Below are 17,648 nucleotides of genomic sequence, written 5' to 3' on the forward strand. Positions count from 1 at the left end.
GGACAGAAGAAAGAACAGCTTTGAAATTTGACCTCAATTTCATCCATATTTAAAATTGCTAGCCAGCTAAAAATAGGTTTTTTACTTTTTTTTGTTAACTGGGTTCTCTTATCTTCCTCTGTCTGACTGGTGGTGTTGAAGGTGGAGGTTTACAGGCTGACGAGATCCAACCTGGAATGATCAGAGAATCAGAGATCTGCCACCAGCATGATGTGAAGGTAGAATGCAAAAACTTACAAGCGGTGTGAAAAACAAGGGATCCAGAAGGCAGGAACCACATGGACAACGATGAAAGAATCCAGCGATGAGCAGCTAAAACCTGAAAGATTAAAAACTGGGAGACTGGATTAGTAGACGAACAGGACAGAATAATTTACTATATTGGAAAGCAGCGTGTAGGGAAGCACCACTATTACACCCTGAAACAGGACGGAGTTGAGAGGAAAACACAAAGACGAAGAAAAGCCCCGGTGCAAGGCGCTACCTAAGGCTTCCTCAGTCCTGCCAGAAACCTTAACATCTAAAATACTAAATTTAGCAGCGGAACAAAGGAAAGCCCCGGTGCAAGGCGCTACCTAAGGCTTCCTCAGTCCTGCCAGAAACCTTAACATCTAAAATACTAAATTTAGCAGCGGAACAAAGAAAAGCCCCGGTGCAAGGCGCTACCTAAGGCTTCCACAGGCTTCCTAGAAACCCAATGGCTTTAATAAAAAACATGAGAGAAATGATGATGTCCTAATGTGACTTCCCAAATAGGTCTTCAGTTTTTACCGATCCCAATCTAATCAGAGTCACTTGACAAGACGTAGTGAGGTCTAAAAAACACGTGTCTGGAACTCTCTCTTGCTGTAATTCCGCTAGATGTTGAAGGTATTGCTTCCTCTTCTGTGTCCTCTTCAGTCCCCATCCAGAAAAAGAAGTCAGGGGATGACAAAGTTGAATTTTCAAAGTGTATTGATGGTGAAGGACTGAAAACGAGGGGTGACAGAATGGGATCCTCATCTGGCGACATTGGTGAGAGACTGAAAACACTGGGTGACAAAATGGTATCTTCAAAGTGCGTCGGTGTTGAGGGACTGAGGACGGGGGATGACAAAACAGGATCTTCAAAGTGCGTCGGTGTTGAGGGACTGAGGACGGGGGATGACAAAATAGGATCCTCATATGGCGACATTGGTGAGAGACTGAAAACACTGGGTGGCAAAATGGGATCTTCAAAGTGCGTCGGTGTAGAGGGACTGAGGACGGGGGATGACAAAATAGGATCCTCATAAGGAGACATTGGTGAGAGACTGAAAACACTGGGTGGCAAAATGGGATCTTCAAGGTGCGTCGGTGTAGAGGGACTGAGGACGGGGGATGACAAAATAGGATCCTCATAAGGAGACATTGGTGAGAGACTGAAAACACTGGGTGGCAACATAGGATCTTCAAAGTGCGTCGGTGTAGAGGGACTGAGGACGGGGGATGACAAAATAGGATCCTCATATGGAGACATTGGTGAGAGACTGAAAACACTGGGTGGCGAAATGGGATCTTCAAAGTGCGTTGGTGTTGAGGGACTGAGGACGGGGGATGACAAAATAGGATCCTCATATGGAGACATTGGTGAGAGACTGAAAACACTGGGTGGCAAAATGGGATCTTCAAAGTGCGTTGGTGTTGAGGGACTGAGGACGGGGGATGACAAAATAGGATCCTGATATGGCGACATTGGTGAGAGACTGAAAACACTGGGTGGCAAAATGGGATCTTCAAAGTGCGTCGGTGTAGAGGGACTGAGGACGGGGGATGACAAAATAAGATCCTCATAAGGAGACATTGGTGAGAGACTGAAAACACTGGGTGGCAAAATAGGATCTTCAAAGTGCGTCGGTGTAGAGGGACTGAGGACGGGGGATGACAAAATAAGATCCTCATAAGGAGACATTGGTGAGAGACTGAAAACACTGGGTGGCAAAATGGGATCTTCAAAGTGCGTCGGTGTAGAGGGACTGAGGACGGGGGATGACAAAATAGGATCCTCATAAGGAGACATTGGTGAGAGACTGAAAACACTGGGTGGCAAAATGGGATCTTCAACGTGCGTCGGTGTAGAGGGACTGAGGACGGGGGATGACAAAATAGGATCCTCATATGGAGACATTGGTGAGAGACTGAAAACACTGGGTGGCAAAATGGGATCTTCAAAGTGCGTTGGTGTTGAGGGACTGAGGACGGGGGATGACAAAATAGGATCCTCATATGGAGACATTGGTGAGAGACTGAAAACACTGGGTGGCAAAATGGGATCTTCAAAGTGCGTTGGTGTTGAGGGACTGAGGACGGGGGATGACAAAATAGGATCTTCAAAGTGCGTTGGTGTTGAGGGACTGAGGACGGGGGATGACAAAACAGGATCCTCACACGACGTCAAAGGTGACAGACTGAGGACAGGTGGTAACTCAATAGGATCGTCATATTCCGTCTTTTGGTACGGAAAGGACAGGACACTATACTTGGTCCTCTTGGCTGGGGGCTCCTCATCAGCATCACTGTTCTTTGTCCTCTTTCCATGTATGCCAGTCACAGATGTCACATGAGCCGCGTCCTCTTCCAAACCTACCTGATGATGTTGCAAGGTACCGATAGGTCTGGACTTCTCTGGACGCAAAATGGGCTCTTCCTGTTTGTCAAGTCCAGATGGGAATTCCACTGAATTACAAGGAGCCATGTCTTCTTGGGGCTTCTGAGCCACCCCAATGTCTTGTATATATTTGAAATTGTGGGGAAGAATCTCAGGCAGCTGCGACGCAACATCTGCAAGGACCACTGTCAGATTACTGTCACCGGAGCCCAGATGATCAACTGTTGATTTCAGGAGTTTCAATGCATGTTCAAGCACTCCCATGCCCCACAGGAATTTAATGTTTGGTCGAAGGACCTGGACAACCCGAAATCGGGATCTAAAGTCATCCTGGTCTCCATTACCTACCTCGTCTTCACTGGAGCTGTTAGTAGAGCTACCACTGGAGCTGGTAATATTGCTATCAGTGGAGCTGGTAGAACAGTCCACAGACTGCGGAGGTGAACTATACTTCAACTCCTCTCCATGGTCTTCAGAAACCATGTCGGCTTCATTTAACCACAACTTACCGTGTTCCTTACCATTATCTGGACGTCCCTCCAACGTTGGGTATCCATCTGCTGGAAGCGCCATGGTATGGGCTGTGAAGAAAAGAACAAAGCCAAAAAAGCTATAAATCTGTATCTTGGAAAAAATCACAAAAGTCCAAAGCAATGTTTAGAGGGAACACTGAAATACCAACAATACAATAACCCAGCTTTGTGATTAGCAATATTAATGCTATGCCAGATGTGATTATACAACAAGAACGGGAATTAAGAGATAAAATAAATAAAGCTTATCTTTAGTCACACAAAATAAACAGCAAAAAACACAATTTTACATAAAAACCAGAACAAACTCTAAAGCTCAGTGATCAAACACGTATAAACCATCAGCACTCAGACAAGCAAACTTGCAGCTTCATCTTGGTACCAATCAATCATTAAACACAATAAATCAAAATTACATTTATTGGTAATTCATCCCTAGCCATAAACTCTTAAAATAAAATAAAATCCTGCAACAAAATGGATTCACTAAAAGTAATTTTCTCAAACTAAAGTAAAGTGTTTTCCAATCACCACTATTAATATTGCTGACTCTTTCTGAAAATGTAATCAGCGTGAAAATATATTACAGCTCCAAACATGCAAAGGACCAACACAGCATTTCGTAAACAACTAATTATTCAAAACTCCTCTTTCTTAGAAAAAGCAAACTAAGCAATAATGGTTTAGTAAATACAAACTAAACAACTTAGAAATAATACAGGACAAATATGTATCTAAAAACCTTTCTAATATTCAAGTATTAAGGTTTTATTTCAAGCAACGTATCCAAGGAGACCAAATGTGTTATTGAGGCATTTTTTGAAACCTGGACCAGACACTGACTACTTATTCCAAAGATCTGAATAAAACAAAACGGATCTTCTAAAACCAGAAATAACTTTTTAAACCACATAAACAACGTCAAACCCCTGCAATCCCTCCAAGATTTTAACTAACAAATGAATCACAACTGGACCAACTGAAACTGAGATGATTGTTTTTCTAATGAATTTTAACATTCACTGTTAACATTCAAGTGACTTCTGAAAATGATACGTCACTAAAATGCAATGGAACAAAAGGCTGTTTTTCTGGTCTTGAGTAATTACAATAAACTAAATAATTTAGTTACTTTGTGAAATCAACAGGCACACATTGATTGTTCTTTAATGACTTTTTATAAGAATAAAGCTGTGTGTTGTTATTTAATCAATGTATCCATGGAGACTACATAGAACACATTTTTCACAAAGCTGGAGGACGCGCATGTTTGCAAAGTGTTCCTTAATTTTTTATTGAAGTCATTTTAAATAATGTCACCAATGTATCCATGGAAACTAAATATGTTTGTCTAGGCATTTATCAAAAAGAAAAAAAGGGCAAAGAACCATCCAGTTTACCAAGAATTGGAATCCAAAGTTATCAAAGATGATTTTCACAAATAAATCATTATTTTGTTTGTGAAAATTAGTTTTGATTGATGATCACTACGACTATACACGATTCATTGCCTATTAATGGTCTATCATTAACGAACACACACACTTACAATGCTTATTACTGGGGCGACAGTGGTAGGAGTTTGCCCTGCAATGGTCCGCCTCTGTCGTTGTGTCCTTGAGCAAGACACTTCTCTCACCTTTAGCTGGAGTTTATTGCTGGCACCATACAACATCTGTGGCTACAATCCATTAGCTTATAAACATCAGTGTGTGAACGCGTACATGAATGGAAATTTTATGGAAAGCTTCCTAACAAACCGTTAGTCTGATGTCATTACCATGGAAACCAAGTATGTTTGTCAGGGCATTAAAAAAAAAAAAACACTACATCAACATGTCCCTATCTTGAAAAAATAATGAAACTAAACAATTGAAATATAGGTTATTATAAGGGTAAACACTATTTTTTAAAATGTTTTTAAAAAACATATTAAATATTTAAGGCATTTCATTTTGCGTGTCCATGGAAACTGAGTGTTTACCACGGCATTTTTCAAAAAATAACGGTCAAAAAACAAGCTAATTTTTCAGGAATTTGAAGTTAATTGAACTAATTTGACTATAATTCAGTAAAATGCATATATTTCTTAAATTATTACACCACAGTTTAACATTCCCGACATTTCCAGCGAAATTCAGTAAAGAAAAAGGCTCATTAGTTAACTAGTTAGTTAGATCTATGCTAGCAAAGAATGCTACTCGTCTTTTTTTCTACAGCAGTCAGTATTTCTTTAAAACACACACGAACGCAAAAATAAACTAAACAAGTCACTAATATCTTAGTAATAACTTGCTTTGGTTTATTAAAAATAGTAGAAGAATGATTTGAACCTTCCAGCTGGTCACCCTGCTGCTTCTTCTCCCGGTCAGGAAACGTCTTTCGCAGGTTTGGTATCCACGGGTTTCTTCAGCAAGTGCGAATTTCAGCAAGTTCTTCTTCAGCAAGTTTTGCGCAGCAGATTCTCGACAAGCTCAAACCTTCCGAGGCTGTAAAGGCTCCTTCAGGCGTCTCTGTCAAAAGTCCCGTAGCAAAGGGGAAAGAACTCAGAAGGTCGGCGTCATTTATAGGCTCGAGGACGCTAACGTCGTTGCCATGACTTCCATTGACGAACGCACGCGCTGGTGCGTGAGAGAAATTGGACCACAAATAACGGAGATTTTTTTTTTCTTTCGAAATGTTTTATTGTTACTTGGGACGTTTTTTAAAACATGGCATTGTACAGTTATACATAAATTTTTACTTATCTGTTAATAAATACAATTCCTTAATTAAGTTAAACTAAAAGAGGATAAGAACAAGGACATTAAAACAATAACTCTGTATGTTTAAAAGTTGAGCAGGACCGGGGTGACTCTTTACGAAGTTCGGAGCCGTCCGGTTCTTCCAAGCAGCGCTGCTGCTCAGAGGGGATCCCCGCCCTGAAGCTCCTTCCCGCCTGCCTCACCCGGGGAGCCAGGCCGCCGCTGCTGGGACCTCCGTCCGTGAAGCGCCGGATCCTTCGTTCAAGGAGGCGATTCTTCTTTGTGGCTGTGTCCATACTTTTATAATGTATAACTACCTTATACATTATAAAAGTGTTATTGGGGCCTGCCCATAGCAATGCATAAGGAGAGCAGTACTGACTTGTGAAGTCAGCAGCATGTGGGACATCACTAGGATGTTTTCTATAATTGACTTACTCTTTCAGTATACTAAACACGGCTAATAAGTAAAATAAATAGCTAATAGCTTATTTAAGCTAAAATGCTTAAATAAGCATTTAACTGTATTTCTGAGCTCTGCATACACCATTTTCAGTGACGTGCGGTCAGGGGAGGCAGGTGAGGCTCTGCCTCACCTGTAATCATGGAAAAATAATAATGATAAAATCATTTATATTGCTATTTTCACCCTGTGGTTTGTACTATACCTATTTTTCATTTAATTTAAAAAAGTTCAGATTATTTTTTCTTCAAAATCGCTGAATTTCTGCATTTTCCCATTCAAACGCTCGGAAGCGAAGCTGGTGAGGCAGCAGCGAGCTGAGCCTCACCTGGGATTGCGCAACCTCTCGCTAACTGCACTGGCTGCCATTCTGAGAGCATGATCCTCCTGTCTGTACGTCGCCAATAAAATGGCTAAAAAACATTTCATGTATGAGCTGATTTTCCATAATTTAGCTTATGTATATAATGTACAGTGTTGTTTTTTTTTGTCACCAATTGTGTGCGTAACGTGTTTCATGTGCTGAAGAGCGATCAGAAACGAGGTGAGGCAGGCAGTTCTCCTGCCTCATGGCAGGGGGCGCTCATGATCCCAGACATTGTGACTCCACAACTGCAGAGTAAGATACTGTAAGCGAGCTAGCCATGCAGCTAGCCATACAACAAGGTCAAGTGCAGCGATATATTTATAGTTTTCTCCTCTTACCACAGCAATTAATTAATAATCGCAAAATAATACTAAAACAATACTACTGCAACAGACTGAATGTTCTGCTTTTTGCGTGGGAAATATTTGAGTGTTTTTTATTGTGGCGTTGTTGTCAGTTGCTATGGCAACGAGTCTGCGCGTAGCTGCGCTGATACCGAGAGCGACAAAAGACGTGGTTTTGAGTTGTACTTTAACGGTTTTCCCTTCGCTGTGGAGCACAGCACGAAATGAATAATATCTACATGTCCAAGTTTGATTGAGTGAACGGAAATAGTCTTTTTGCCCTCCAGCGTTGTCCACATGCGCGAAATTTCCTTATGTAAACAATAACATGCAGGGGGTCTATATTTGTACATCTGAATATGATTAAGTCAGTGCCTCACCAGCTATGAACCTCACCGCACGTCACTGGCCATTTTTGTCTCATCACTGCAATTACTGTGAGTGAGCTACAAATATGAATCGCGGTACTATGGGAGAAGACAAATAGTCCTCTCAGATGCTTCAAACCGTTTTTCAATACGTCTCTCGGTTCCTGAACGGCAAGGAGTTGTTCAGGCTGCTTTTTCCATGCAAACCAATGGGGTGTCTCACAAAGATAGAAATCTTTTTCCTCCTCTCTGTGTCACACACACATGACAGTTAGCAGAGGATTGATAACCATAGCAACGGAACACAGGATGCGATTGGCTGCTGGTTAGGACTACAAATACGCATCACTGTAGTTCTAATCAACACTCAGTTAAAACAGAGGGCTGAGCTGCCATTTAGAGCTACAGGCTGTTTTGGCTAGTAAATAACGGATTTAACCCAAACACTGTTAGACATTTTAATTAGTGTGATCATTTAATATGAAGCTTATGTTTTTTTTCAAAATAAAAGCCTCAATATCCCCCTCAAGTTAATGCACCGCCTATGGCGGTGCAATAATATTAGCATGCATTATATTTTTCTCTCAGGTTAGGGAACTGCCTTGCGCAGCAAGGCAGTTCATTAGCATTAGCCTTTTACCTTAAATAAGCTATTAGCTATTTTCTTACTTATTAGCCATGTTTAATATACTGAGTGGAGTAAGTCAATTACAGACAACATTCTAATGATATCCCACATGCTATTGACAGCATTTAGAGAAAGATATGTTCAGCCTGCTTTGATCAGAAAAACTAACTGCTTCAAACAGTTACAATTCTGTCTCCCTCTCTGTCTCACTCACATGACAGCTAAGCTGCTCTTTAGAACTACAATGACTGAAGGTTAGAACTACAACATGGCGGACACTCAGTGCCTACAAAAGAGGTCTGAGCTGAATGTCAGAACTACAAACATGGAGGAACTGTCAGTTACTACAGAGGAGGACTGAGCTGGCCTTTAGAACTACTTGTGTTTTGGGCTTTTTATAACTGATTTTACCCAATCATTGTTACACATGGGATTAATGTGGCAATTTAAAATTAAGTTTAATGAAAATTTCAAAATAAAAGCCTTGAATATTTTTACATTATGTAATTGCTCTTTTTGGCTTTATTTGACTTTTTCATCCAACGCACTGATACACATGGGATTAGTTTGGCCCTTTGAAATGAAGCATACTGAAAACTTCAAAATAAAAGCCTTGAATATTTTTACATCACATAACTGCTCTTTAGAGCATTATATAACTGGTTCAACCCAATGACTATTAGACATGGGATTAGTTTAGCCCTTTGAAATGAAGCTTAACAAAAATTTCAAAATAAAAGACTTGAATATTTTTACATCATGTAATTGCTCTTTTGAGCATTATATAACTGATTTAATCCATTGAGTGTTATACATGGGATTTGTGTGGCCCTTTGAAATGAAGTTTAACAAAAATTTCAAAATAAAAGCCTTGACAAATTTTACATCATGTAATTGTTCTTTTTGGCTTTTTTCTTTTTTACTTTTTCATCCAAAACACTGTTACACGTGGTATTAGTTTGGCCCTTTGAAATTAAGCATACTGAAAATTTCAAAATAAAAGCCTTGGATATTTTTACATGACATAACTGCTCTTTTGAGCATTATATAACTGATTCAACCAAATGACTATCAGACATGGGATTAGACTTGTCCTTTGAAATGAAGCTTAACAAAAGTTTCAAAATAAAAGCCTTGACATTTTTTACATCATGTAATTGCTCTTTTTGGCTTTATGTGACTTTTTTTTATCCAAAGCACTGTTACACAATGGAATACTGTGGGCATTTAAAATTAATCTTACTGCAAATTTCAAAATAAAAGCCTCAATATGCCCCTGAGGTTAGTGCACCGCAGCAGGCGGCGCAATAATATTATTCTGCATTATGTTTTTCTCTCAGGTTGCTAATGCTAATGAACTGCGCAAGGCAGTTCATTAGCATTAGCACTAGCGTTTTAGCTTAAATAAGCTATTAGCTATTTATTTTACTTATTAGCCGTGTTTAGTATACTGAATGGAGTAAGTCAATTATAGAAAACATCCTAGTGATGTCCCACATGCTACTGACAGCAATCACGCTAACATTAGCATTTTTGCTAATTTTAGCTGATACACTTACTTTATCATACTGGATGGTGCACGTCCATGTTAGTAAACATTCTTGTGAATCTCCTCATATGACTGCAGCTTTCTTTAGCATTGATGCTAATTTCTAGCATCAGAACGCTGGGTCCAAACCGACGGGCACACTTTGACAGGCCCCGGTTAAATTTCTTCAGGAATTTTCTAGTTAACAGCTTTTATAGCCTATAATAACATTATATACGCTGTTAATGACTTATTTTAACTGAGATACTTCGCTTTGAAAATAATTAAACTTTAAGACTAAAATGGAAGAGGAAAGAATACAGCAAACTCAAACCCCGAATCACACGTCACAGAATGACGTCAATGACCGCCTGAAACAGTCTTTGAATGTAATGTAGGCCTTCTGCGATCATTTGGTCACTAATCATTTTCTTTGTCTTGCAGGTAAATGCTTGTAAACACAAAAGCCATTAAAGATAGGTTATCCTTTCTAAAATGGACGAGCATCGCTATGCAGGATAAAAAGAGAATTTTTAGTCCGGGTCTTTATTTAAAGGCCTGTATGAAAAGGAGGAGGATATGTGGCCTCTGATTGGCTCAGCTGGTTATTGGTATTAAATGACGGCAATCTGTGTCATGTGACTAAACTTTAATAGTCACGTGACATTTGATATAGCTATATGATGTTGCTATATAGAAATAGATATTTAAATCTTCATCACTGTATTTTTTATACAGTCTTTGAATGTAGACTGTATAAAATCTGCATTTTATACAGTCTATTTGCGATCATTTAGTCACTTTGTCTTTTCTTTGTCATGTCAATATTTGTAAAAACAAAAACAAAATATTCTACCAGTTTATAAAATGTATAATTACATTACAAAAAAATGTCATTACAGGAAATCTTAGTGACAGGGCCTATAAATGAAAGTATATATAATTAAACTCAGGGGCGATTCTAGGATCTGACCTTTAGGGCTGCTGAGCCCCCAGCAGGGATAAGACCCATGAAAAGATATTTGTTTGTTCAGTTTTCTAAATCTAACTGCTTATTTACATACATTCACAAACAAAATAAAGAGACATGTTGTCAGAATAAAAGAACAATGTTCATTTTACTCAAACATAAACCTATAAAGAGTAAAATCAGAGAAACTTTTCATTTTTTCCAGAGGTGTATATACTCAGTTTGAAATAAAATCTCAAGATTACATCATGCCTGCCAACATCTGCTAACATTAATGAGTTCAATCAATGCATTTTTATGACAGGCTAAATGTGTCTTGGGCATTGTGATTCTTGATATTTTTTGTTCAATGGCTCTTTTGTTCTTTTTTTTGTAAATAAGATTCTTAATCTTTTATTTCTGGCCAGTGTTCACTCTTTTGTTTGTCCATTATTCTTTTCACACCCATATTTCCCATGTTTTGTCCTTTATCTCTTTTTTCATGCAGCTCTCCATGTCCTGTTAGTTCCTCCCAGCTTAGATCAGCTTGATCTGTTTCTTTAGACTCAGTGGGAACAGAATGAATGTGAGAAGAGATTCTGAATTTGAGGTTATTTTTAAACCATAAAAGTTGATCAAACTTTAATGTTTTCTTTTGTTTGTTTTTATATGACTTGACCTCAGATAACTTGTTTGTACCAGGCTTCATGCCAACGAGTTTAAATAGCATAAAAAAGGAAATCAAATGATTGTCCTTCTGCTCTAAAGCAGATTTATCATCTCAAATGATCCAAATCTGATATCTGAATAAAACCAAAGCAGTGACGGCAAAAAAAGCTTTTATTGAAATTTCTTACAACTTAATGTTATTTCACTCTATGATCAGCTTAATTACTTTCCATGCTTTCATAAATCAAGTAAAAGTTACACAAAAGACTAAACAGAATACAAAAACCTCCAAAATACACCATGACATCATAATTAATAAAAATAACATGACACTGCGAAATATATACAAAAAATTTAATATCTTCCTCATGCTTTCACAAATCAAGTGAAAGTTACACACAAAATGAAACAGAATACAATAAGTCCTAAAGTACATGTGTTATATTACATCATAATACATAGAAATAACCTGACGCTGCAAAATATTTGACATTCTTTAATATCTTCCTCCTGCTTCCTGTCCTGTAAATAAACACCATGATTTTCACACTGTTGTGAGACTTTTCTTTAGCATTGTGATGACTGTGAAATATAAATTTAATCTTTAAATGTACACATTTGTTCAATTTTTACTCTTCAGAAACCAACAAAATGTGTGTTTATACACTGAGCAGGAGCCACAATGATCTTTTGTAATTCCATCAGATTATGCAGCATATCTTCTTCGTTCCACACATTACATACACATTATTACATAAAAACATGCTACCATGACTTTTTTTAACAATATTAGTTTCTGGACAGAGGAAATGAGCTGAACACATTCTTCAACAGGTTCAGTCCAGGAACAAGCTCATCATCTTCCTCTCCTGTCTGCAGCCAGACAGATTTCTCATCCTCCTCTGACCCACAGCTTTCCTGTCAAACCTCAGATGTTCCATATTCCACCTCAGTCATGGACTCTTCTGCTTCCACAAGTTTGTCTTTAACCACATCAGGAGACGCTGCTGCTCCCTTTGCCTCCACCTCCAACTTTTCTGTATCTAGAAGTCAGGTGAAGAAGCAGCCGGAGAGACTGAACAGGAACGAGGCTGCAGGTCCAGATGCTGTCAGTCCCAGATTCCCTCTGTGGGATTCTGCAGCATCTCTTCAACCTTTGCCTGACCCAAGAGGAGGTTCCGTTGTTGTGGAAGACATCCTGTCTGGTTCTGGTACCGAAGAAAAGTCACCCATCAGTCATAAGGCCTGTAGATCTGTTGCCCTGACGTCCCACATCCTGAAGGTCCTGGAGAGACTCCTGGTGGCCCACTTGAGTAAGCAGACGATCACATATCAGGACCCCCTGCAGTTTGCTTATCGCCGTGGAGTTGGAGTTGATCAGACACCTGCTTCAACAAACCCACTGTCATCTGGACAAAGCAGGCAGCACAGTGAGGATCAGGGTCTTTGGTTCCCAGGTGCATTGAACACAAATCAGCCTGATCTGCTCTGTTAGAAACTCCAGAAGACACAGGTGGAGGCCTCAACAATCACCTGCATCTGTGACTACCTGACAAACAGACCACAGTTAGTGAGACTGAAGGACTGTGAGTCTAACCAGGTGCTCAACAACATGGGAACACCACAGGGCACTGTACTCTCACCGTTCATTTTCACCCTCTATTGTTCAGACTTCCAGCACAAGTCCGACTTCTGTCATCTACAGAAATACTCAGACGACTCTGCAGTTGTTGTGTATCAGAGGAAGACAAGAGGCTGAGTACAGAGATCTGGTGGATCACTTTGTGGCCTGGTGAGGGAACAATCATCTAATCTTGACTGTAAACAAAACAAAGGAGATGGTTGTTGATTTCAGGAGAAACAGGAAACCCTATTTCCATCATGGGAGAAGATGTGGAGGTGGTTCAGGAATATAAATACCTCGGTGTTCATCTGGAACACAGACTGGACTGGAGACACAACAGAAGGCAGGAACCACGTGGACAAGCCGTCTACAAAAAGAGACAGAGCAGACTGCACTTCTCCAGGAAGCTAAGATCCTTCAAGGTTTGCAGCAAGTTGCTGCAGATCTTTAAGTCTGCTGCTGAGAGTGTCATCTCTTCTGCTATCATCTGTTGGTGCAGCAGCATCAGAGCCAGGAACCTCAAAAGGCTCAACAATCTGATAAAGAAGGCTGGATTGGTTCTGGTTCTGTTCTGGAGATGACTGTGGAACCTCTGGAGATGACGCAAAGAAAGACTCTTCAGAAGAGTCAAGAAAGCTATGGACGACTCTGACCGTCCTCTTCATGAGTCTGTATGGGGAAAACAGAGTATCATCAGTCAGAGGCGTCTTCAGGTTTGCTGCAACACAGACAGCTACAAAAGATCTTTCCTGCTGACAGCAATCAGTCATCTGCAAAACTCTTTGAAGAATCTGAATTAATGAGCTGCAACTACATTTCATTTCCCTTTGGGATCAATAAAGTCAAAGCATGTTTGGGTAATTCTTGCACACTACTCAAAGTTTGATAGAAAAAAATATTGAACAATTGGAAGTTATGGTGGAAACATTTTTGTGGTTTCAATGAAATGAAACAAAAAATGTAAAAAGATAATGAAGTTTCGCTTTTCCTGTGCAGTTTCACCTGTTTGCAGCTCGTTTTGCTGTTTGCTGAGCGTTTGCAGTTGTCGTCCACAGTTTCTGATCAAGTCATTATCTCCTCAACCTTCACCATCATCTGTTACAACCAGTAGATCAGTAGATGGACAAAGTAACCTGCTGTAAGTGTTGGTCAACTCATGCTTGGTTTGTTATTGAAGGACCTGCTTCACATGGTCCTTCTTTATTCTGTGTCCTCAGGTGTCCCCCTGTTGCATCAGGAAACTTCATCTTGGGATTTCCAGCAGGATTTTCTGAGTCCCTTCAGTCCTCTGTGTCTTCTCTTTCCTGATTGGTCCAGTGCTGCTGGTGATGCTGGAGAATCATCACATAATAATACACACATTCCTTAATCTCTGTCTAAATAACAGATGATTAAAGTGAATTCCTGATCAAGTCATCAGGTCCTCACCTTTTCCACAATCTGTAACAACCAGTAGATCAGCAGTTGGAGCAGGTCGTCTTCTTTAATTGTTGGTCAACTCAAGTTGAGGTACATGAGTTGACGGAGAAATGAAATAAAGAGAAAAGACATCAGAGTTTAAAAAAAGAGAACATGGACAGAAGAAAGAACAGCTTTGAAATTTCATCTTAATTTCATCCATATTTAAAATTGTTAGCTGGGTAAAAATAAGTTTTCTTACTTTTTTTCTCAACAGGGTTCTCTTCTCTACCTCCACCTTACTGGTGGTGTTGAAGGTGGAGGTTTACAGGTGGAGCATGTCTTCTTTAATTGTTGGTCAACTCAAGTCATGGTACATGAGTTGACGGAGAAATGAAATAAAGATAAAACATAACAGGGTTAAAAAAAACAGAGAATATAAATCTGCAGAAAAAAGAAAAATTTTGAAATCTGATCTCAATTTCATCCATATTTAAAATTGTTACTCGGGTAAAAATATGTTTCTTACTTTTTTTGTCAACAGGGTTCTCTTATCTTCCTCCGTCTGACTGGTGGTGTTGAAGGTGGAGGTTTACAGGTGGAGCAGGTCTTCTTCTTTAATTGTTGAACAACTCAAGTCAAGTGACATGAGTTGACGGAGAAATGAAATAAAGAGAAAAGACAACAAAGTTAAAAAAAAGAGAACATGGACAGAAGAAAGAACAGCTTTGAAATTTGACCTCAATTTCATCCATATTTAAAATTGCTAGCCAGCTAAAAATAGGTTTTTTACTTTTTTTTGTTAACTGGGTTCTCTTATCTTCCTCTGTCTGACTGGTGGTGTTGAAGGTGGAGGTTTACAGGCTGACGAGATCCAACCTGGAATGATCAGAGAATCAGAGATCTGCCACCAGCATGATGTGAAGGTAGAATGCAAAAACTTACAAGCGGTGTGAAAAACAAGGGATCCAGAAGGCAGGAACCACATGGACAACGATGAAAGAATCCAGCGATGAGCAGCTAAAACCTGAAAGATTAAAAACTGGGAGACTGGATTAGTAGACGAACAGGACAGAATAATTTACTATATTGGAAAGCAGCGTGTAGGGAAGCACCACTATTACACCCTGAAACAGGACGGAGTTGAGAGGAAAACACAAAGACGAAGAAAAGCCCCGGTGCAAGGCGCTACCTAAGGCTTCCTCAGTCCTGCCAGAAACCTTAACATCTAAAATACTAAATTTAGCAGCGGAACAAAGGAAAGCCCCGGTGCAAGGCGCTACCTAAGGCTTCCTCAGTCCTGCCAGAAACCTTAACATCTAAAATACTAAATTTAGCAGCGGAACAAAGAAAAGCCCCGGTGCAAGGCGCTACCTAAGGCTTCCACAGGCTTCCTAGAAACCCAATGGCTTTAATAAAAAACATGAGAGAAATGAAGATGTCCTAAAGTGACTTCCCAAATAGGTCTTCAGTTTTTACCGATCCCAATCTAATCAGAGTCACTTGACAAGACGTAGTGAGGTCTAAAAAACACGTGTCTGGAACTCTCTCTTGCTGTAATTCCGCTAGATGTTGAAGGTATTGCTTCCTCTTCTGTGTCCTCTTCAGTCCCCATCCAGAAAAAGAAGTCAGGGGATGACAAAGTTGAATTTTCAAAGTGTATTGATGGTGAAGGACTGAAAACGAGGGGTGACAGAATGGGATCCTCATATGGCGACATTTTTGAGAGACTGAAAACACTGGGTGACAAAATGGTATCTTCAAAGTGCGTCGGTGTTGAGGGACTGAGGACGGGGGATGACAAAATAGGATCCTCATATGGCGACATTGGTGAGAGACTGAAAACACTGGGTGGCAAAATGGGATCTTCAAAGTGCGTCGGTGTAGAGGGACTGAGGACGGGGGATGACAAAATAGGATCCTCATAAGGAGACATTGGTGAGAGACTGAAAACACTGGGTGGCAAAATGGGATCTTCAAGGTGCGTCGGTGTAGAGGGACTGAGGACGGGGGATGACAAAATAGGATCCTCATAAGGAGACATTGGTGAGAGACTGAAAACACTGGGTGGCAACATAGGATCTTCAAAGTGCGTCGGTGTAGAGGGACTGAGGACGGGGGATGACAAAATAGGATCCTCATATGGAGACATTGGTGAGAGACTGAAAACACTGGGTGGCGAAATGGGATCTTCAAAGTGCGTTGGTGTTGAGGGACTGAGGACGGGGGATGACAAAATAGGATCCTCATATGGAGACATTGGTGAGAGACTGAAAACACTGGGTGGCAAAATGGGATCTTCAAAGTGCGTTGGTGTTGAGGGACTGAGGACGGGGGATGACAAAATAGGATCCTCATATGGCGACATTGGTGAGAGACTGAAAACACTGGGTGGCAAAATGGGATCTTCAAAGTGCGTCGGTGTAGAGGGACTGAGGACGGGGGATGACAAAATAAGATCCTCATATGGAGACATTGGTGAGAGACTGAAAACACTGGGTGGCAAAATGGGATCTTCAAAGTGCGTTGGTGTTGAGGGACTGAGGACGGGGGATGACAAAATAGGATCTTCAAAGTGCGTCGGTGTTGAGGGACTGAGGACGGGGGATGACAAAACAGGATCCTCACACGACGTCAAAGGTGACAGACTGAGGACAGGTGGTAACTCAATAGGATCGTCATATTCCGTCTTTTGGTACGGAAAGGACAGGACACTATACTTGGTCCTCTTGGCTGGGGGCTCCTCATCAGCATCACTGTTCTTTGTCTTCTTTCCATGTATGCCAGTCACAGATGTCACATGAGCCGCGTCCTCTTCCAAACCTACCTGATGATGTTGCAAGGTACCGATAGGTCTGGACTTCTCTGGACGCAAAATGGGCTCTTCCTGTTTGTCAAGTCCAGATGGGAATTCCACTGAATTACAAGGAGCCATGTCTTCTTGGGGCTTCTGAGCCACCCCAATGTCTTGTATATATTTGAAATTGTGGGGAAGAATCTCAGGCAGCTGCGACGCAACATCTGCAAGGACCACTGTCAGATTACTGTCACCGGAGCCCAGATGATCAACTGTTGATTTCAGGAGTTTCAATGCATGTTCAAGCACTCCCATGCCCCACAGGAATTTAATGTTTGGTCGAAGGACCTGGACAACCCGAAATCGGGATCTAAAGTCATCCTGGTCTCCATTACCTACCTCGTCTTCACTGGAGCTGTTAGTAGAGCTACCACTGGAGCTGGTAATATTGCTATCAGTGGAGCTGGTAGAACAGTCCACAGACTGCGGAGGTGAACTATACTTCAACTCCTCTCCATGGTCTTCAGAAACCATGTCGGCTTCATTTAACCACAACTTACCGTGTTCCTTACCATTATCTGGACGTCCCTCCAACGTTGGGTATCCATCT

At 40.6% G+C, this 17,648-nt stretch overlaps 1 long non-coding RNA gene across 3 annotated transcripts; it reads right to left on the reverse strand.

The window, feature by feature from the left end:
• Positions 1-11,588: 11,588 nt before the first annotated feature.
• LOC111609275 lies at positions 11,589-14,365 on the reverse strand. 3 transcript variants are annotated; one of them, XR_002753030.1, is made up of 5 exons: positions 14,272-14,365; positions 14,024-14,174; positions 13,846-13,938; positions 13,140-13,512; positions 11,589-13,037 (listed from the first exon to the last, which is right to left on the reverse strand). It is a non-coding gene; the product is annotated as an uncharacterized LOC111609275 (long non-coding RNA). The 3 variants fall into 3 exon arrangements; XR_002753031.1 differs by having other exon boundaries at positions 11,589-12,768; positions 12,863-13,037; positions 13,846-14,174; XR_002753029.1 differs by having other exon boundaries at positions 13,846-14,174.
• Positions 14,366-17,648: the final 3,283 nt, after the last annotated feature.

This window comes from Xiphophorus maculatus, chromosome 7 (genome assembly GCF_002775205.1).
Source record: "Xiphophorus maculatus strain JP 163 A chromosome 7, X_maculatus-5.0-male, whole genome shotgun sequence".
NCBI classification, from domain to species: domain Eukaryota; kingdom Metazoa; phylum Chordata; class Actinopteri; order Cyprinodontiformes; family Poeciliidae; genus Xiphophorus; species Xiphophorus maculatus.